The sequence below is a fragment of the Tamandua tetradactyla genome, chromosome 7 (genome assembly GCF_023851605.1).
Source record: "Tamandua tetradactyla isolate mTamTet1 chromosome 7, mTamTet1.pri, whole genome shotgun sequence".
Classification (NCBI taxonomy): domain Eukaryota; kingdom Metazoa; phylum Chordata; class Mammalia; order Pilosa; family Myrmecophagidae; genus Tamandua; species Tamandua tetradactyla.
In genome coordinates, this window is record NC_135333.1 from 164,457,002 (window position 1) to 164,462,883 (window position 5,882).

General features: G+C 39.6%; 1 pseudogene; it reads left to right on the forward strand.

Moving 5' to 3' along the window:
• The first annotated feature begins 271 nt into the window (after nt 1-271).
• LOC143690728 (large ribosomal subunit protein eL32 pseudogene) lies at nt 272-4,638 on the forward strand (annotated as a pseudogene).
• The last annotated feature ends 1,244 nt before the right edge of the window (nt 4,639-5,882 follow it).

Genomic DNA, 5,882 nt, shown 5'->3' on the forward strand with positions numbered 1-5,882 from the left:
CCATAAGTGCTTAGTGATTGAATGATGTTCAAAACACATTGTAATCTGCTATTTTCCTTTAACAAACAGTTTTCTTTGTTTTTACATGACTCCATAATTACCTTTATTGGCTCCTAGTGTGTACACCTGAGTGTTATCATCTAACCTTCACCTTCTGTTGTCACTTGAGTTATTCCCACTCTTTTGAAGTTCTCTTCTGAGTTAGCATGCAGGGACAGGACTTGACATAAGGAAAGATTTGTGGGAAGATAATGTAAAGGTGATAAGTTAAATGGTCCAGAGCCAGCAGAGCCCAGAGGCAGGTAGGCCACTTAGGAGGCTGACCTCAGTCCCACAAGTCAGTGGTGACAATGTGATAAGGCCAGGACTAAGTTGGAGGTCACAGAAACAGAAGGGGAGAAACAGTTTTTACCTCCACTGGCAAAGCCAGAATCCCTCTGTGGCATCATTACATCCCTCAGACCACTTTTAAAGCACAAGTTCATCAAAAAGAAGACCAAGAAGTTCATCTGGCACCAGTCAGACCAATATGTAAAAATTAAGTGTAATTTCTACTAAAATGGCCATTACCAAAAAAAAAGACAAGTGCTGGAGAGGATGTGGAGAAAGAGGCACACCATTCACTGTTGATGGGAATGTGGAATGGTGAAACTGCTGTGGAAGGCAGTTTGGCAGTTCCTCAGAAACATAAGTTTAGAATTGTCATTTGATCCAGCAATCCCATTATTAGGTATATTATTTGGAGTATATGAAGGTAAGGACACAGATCGACATTTGCACACCAGTGTTTATAATGGCATTATTCATGACTGCTGTCATGGTCAGGGACATATGTCAACTTGGCCAAGTGGTGGTACCTGTTTGTCTGGTTGGGCAACTGCTGGCCTGTCTGTTGCAATGAGGACATTTCATAGAATTAGATCATGATCATGTCAGCTGCATCCACAGCTGATTCCATTTGTAATCAGCCAAAGGGGAGTGTCTTCTGCAATGAGTGATGCTTGATCTAATCACCGGAAGCCTTTTAAGGAGGATTCAGAGGAAACAGGTTCCATTCCTGCTTTGGCTGGTGAGCCTCTCCTGTGGAGTTCGTCCAGACCCTCCGTTGGAGTCGTCAGCTTCACAGCTTGCCCTGCGGATTTTGGACTCTGCATTCCTGCGATCATCTGAGACACCTTTATAAATTTTATATTTGTGAGTGTTCTCTGTTGATTCTGTTTCTCTAGAGAACCCTAACTAATATAATTGCCAAGAGATGGAAACAGTCCAAATGTTAATCAATAGGCAAGTGGCTAAACACACTGTGGTATTTACATACAATGGAATATTATGCAGCTGTAAGACAAAATAAAGTCATGAAACATGTAACAATGTAGATGAACCTTGAGGGCATTATGCTGAGTGAAATTAGCCAAAAACAAAAGGACAAATACTGTTTGGTCTCACTACTATGAACTAACATTAATGAGCAAACTTTGAGACTTAAAGTTGAGAAAACTCCTGAGAAGTTATCAGGCAATAGAAGGAAGGTAGAGATTGGGCATTTTGTGCTGAAGGAATACAGAATGTTCAATAGGACTGATTGTAAAGATCCAGAAAAGGATAGCACAATATTATCTGAAGGTAGCACAATAATGTAAATACACTGAACAAAGCTGCATGTGATATGGTTGAGGAAGGAGGCCTGGGGGCATATATGACACCAGAAGGAAAGATACGGATAAAGACTGAGACCATATAATTTAGGGATGTCTGGAGTAGACAATGACGAAATGATGACGATTCAAAGTAGAAATACAAGAACGTTTTCCCATGAGGGAAAACAAGTGAATGTCAACATTGTAAGGTGTTGCAAATGGGATGGCATACAGGAAAAAATATAATCAGTGTATACTAGGGTCTATAATTGATACTAACATTGTAATATGTTTCCACTGAATGTAACAAAGTCAATATGCTGAAGTTAAATGTCAATAAGTGGGAGATATGAGGGAGGGGTATGGGATTCTTTGTGGGAGTAATGCAAATAGCCTTATATAGATTGTGGTGGTAAAGACATGGCTGTGTAATTATACCGGGGACGGCTGATTTTTTAATTTAGATTGCAGTGTACGATGTGTGAATAAAACTATTTAACAATGAGCAGAGAGATGCAAGTGCTGGAGGAAATGTGGAGAGAGATGTATCTATTCACTGTCCAGAGGGAAGTAGAGAGGTGCGGCCCTTCCGGAGGCCAGTGTGGTGGATGCACAGCAGGCTGGGAGTGCGGTTGCCATATGATCCTGCAACCCTGTATTTGGGTGTATATCTGGAGGAACTGAGAGTGGGGACACAAATGGACATTTGCACACCTTTATGTTTATGGTGGCAGCTTTCGCAATTTGCCTTTTTGCATTGGACAGATGGCCTAAGGGTACATTGACTGAGGAATGGAGGGGGGACTGAGGTACATGTATACAATGGACTATTGAGTGGCTGCTAGAAGGAATGAAGTCATGAGCATGCAACTAGGTGAATGAACCTTGAGGACAGTATGTTGAATGAAATAAGCCAGAAATGAAAAAACAGGTATTATAATGCCTCACTATTACAGACTAACTGTAATGTGCAAAGTCTGAGAATTGAATTCGAGAACATAGGTTATCAGGGGAAGGCTTGTTGTAAAGGTTCCTAGATGAGAAGCTCTTATAGCCTTCACATTCATTCTGCAACTGTAACTGTTCTTTCTAAATTCTGAGATACTGAGCTCTTTGTGTAGTCTAGTTGTTCCCTGGAACTTTGGGTATTTGTGTGACACCTGAGACTCAGAACTGGGGTTCTACAGCTATGAAGGTCCACATTACCTCATACAGGAACTGTTAAAAACACTGAAAAAGTGATGAGACTTCGATTAGAGACGTGAATGAAGCCAATGCGGGTAGGGCTAAGCTAAATCAGACTAAAGGGTAAAGAATGATATTGACTGTGTTTTAAAACTTCAACTTCTGTGTGAGACCAAAGAAAGAGATGCTTATTTGGTGCAAAATTTATATTTTCAGTAGTATGCTATCTAATTTAACTTGTATAGGCAGCTTATTTGAACATCATAATTGCATGGAACCTTTAATAGGGAGTGAAATTGTGTTGGTTTGTACAGGTAAGTGTGATACCCCGATATATCGCAGAATAATCTGGGCAGAAGATTAAAAAATATTTGCAAAATCCCCTTGAAGGACTGGGGAAAAAGGTGAAAATATTAAACTTCCCCACATGGGGAATTCCTGATATTCTTGCAATAGAAATCGTTGGGGATTGCCAATATCATTGGCCAGGCCCTCACTTTTGGGGCTTGCCCTTATGAAATTTATTCCTGCAAAGGAGAAGCTAAGCCTGCTTAAACTTATGCCTAAGAGTCACCCCTTGAGAGCCTCTTTTGTTGCTCAGATGTGGCCTCTCTCTCTAAGCCAACTCTGTAGGTGAAGTCACTGCCCTCCCCACTACATGGGACGTGACTTCCAGGTATAAATCTCCCTGACAACATGGGACACAATTGTGAAAGCCTTGTGACTGGCACTCCCTTTGTCCAGAGTATGGGTAGATGAGCAAGAAAAAAAAAAGACAAAAATAAATAAATAATAGGGTGGAGGGGGTATGGGATGTTTTGGGTATTCTATTTCACTTTTTTGTGTGTGTGGACAGGCATCAGGAATCAAACTTGGGTCTCCAGCATGGCAGGCAAGAACTCTGCCACGGAGCCACTGTGGCCCGCCCACATTGTCACTTCTATTTGTACTTTTTAATTTTTTTGGATTAATGAAAATGTTCAAAAATCTATTGTGATGATAAATGCACAGCTATATGATGATGCTATGAAACACTGATTGTACAATTTGGATGATTATATGGTATATGAATATATAATATATCTCAATAAAATTTGAATTTTAAAAATAATAAAAATTAAAAAGTTAAAAAAAATGAAGTATAACGAATAGAAACCCAAGGGCATTGATATCAGAGAAGATTCCAGGACCAGCTCTTTTTTTTTTTTTTTTAAGAAAGGAATTTATTGCTTCAAATTTACAGTTCTAACACAGTGGAAATGTACAAATTAAGGGAAGGTTATAAAAATGTCCAAACTAAGGCATCTTGGGAAAGATAACTTGGCTCTAGAAGGCTGATGATGTTCAGGCTTTCTCTCTCAGTGGGAAAGTCACATGGTGACACCTGCTAGCTTTCTTTCCAGGCTTTTCAAACTTCTTCCCTGGGTATGTTTTCTTTATGCATCTCCAAAAGTCTCTGGCTTTGGGGGCTCTTCTGGCTTTGAAGTTCTTCCCAAAATGGTTTCCTCTTAAAGAGCTTCAGTAAACAACCCCACATTGAGTTAGAGGAGGCACATTTTCCAGGACCAGCTCTTGATGCCCAACATCAGTTACGGAAGCAACCAATGAAACGCATGCTGTCCAGTGGCTTCTGAAAGTTCCTACTCTACAATGTCAAAGCACTGAAAATGCTGTTGACGTGCAACATATCTTACTGTGCTGAGATTGCTCACAATGTTTCTTCTAAGAGCCACAAAGCCATCATGCAATAGCAACCCAGCTAACTATTCGAGTCACCAGTCCCAACGTCCAGCTGTGCAGTGAAGAAAATGAATAGACAACTCATTTGCAAGTTTCATTGGGTTAAATAAAAGCATAAAAACTCTGCAAAAAAAAAAAAAATCTTCCTGTGGTCAATTAACAAAAGAGGTAGAGAATGAAAATCTCCCTCCCTAATCGAGGCAAGGGAGATAGGCCAGCCAAATAGTGAAGGATCTTGGATGTAAGGTCAGAATTTAGGCATTTTTCCCTAAAGTTACAAGAAACTCCTGAGAGTTTAAGCAAAGTGCGACAGATAAAAATTTGCATTTTGGAAAGATCAACCTAAGATTTCAGGGTCAAGAGAGCAGATTACTGATTCTCCTTTACTTAATACCTAATGTAAGAAGCAAAACTTGTACCTTGCGAAGAGACAAGAAACTGGTCCCAGGTAATGTGGGAAGGGACCAGGGAGACTTCGCCCATCCACACTATAGTGCAGCTGCAAGAAGGTCGGCGCTGTCCCTATTACACAGGATTGAGATGAGAAGAAATTACCTGATGACCATGTAAATGTGGTACAGTAAAAAAAAAAAAAAGTTGGATGGGGAGGCAGGCAGATAACATGTGAACTGTGAAGAAACCAGCCTGGAAGGAGACATAACCCCAAGAAACAGGAAATTTCCAAGGAACACTTTACACTATAACAACTTCAATAAGAATATGACCCCAAGAACATAAGACCTTAAAATCAAGATGATAAAATGACAGACAGAGAGTAAAAAAGGAGATTTGAGTGCTAAGGAACTGAATCAAGAACTGAAACTATGCCATTAGAGATATAATACATAAATTAGAAATGCCTAATAACAGGAGAGACATGATTGAAAATTGAATTAATGGCATGGATAAAAGGCTTGTGATAATCATGGCAAATAAAGGGAAAACACAGAAGGAACAGAACAATTAAGCAGAAAATAATAATAAGATGATAAAAGAACCAAGAGACAATCAAACACAAGGATAATTGGTGTCCCTAATTGGTGTAGAGACTCAAATAAATGAAACAAAATATGCACTTAGAAAAACAATACAGGAACATTTTGCCTAAAATGAAGAAGATTGAAACTGCAGAGGAAAATTTGCACTGTATGCCAGAAAAAAACCTGCTTTGAACAAGCATCAAAACATAGCCTGGGTAAGCAATTAATCTTCAAGGGAAAATAATTATTTAGACAACCAGGCCTAAAGGCAACCATTCATGAGAATGGTGGTGGGTAGATATGGAATCAGGCTGGATACAAACATTTCCAAACACTCAGT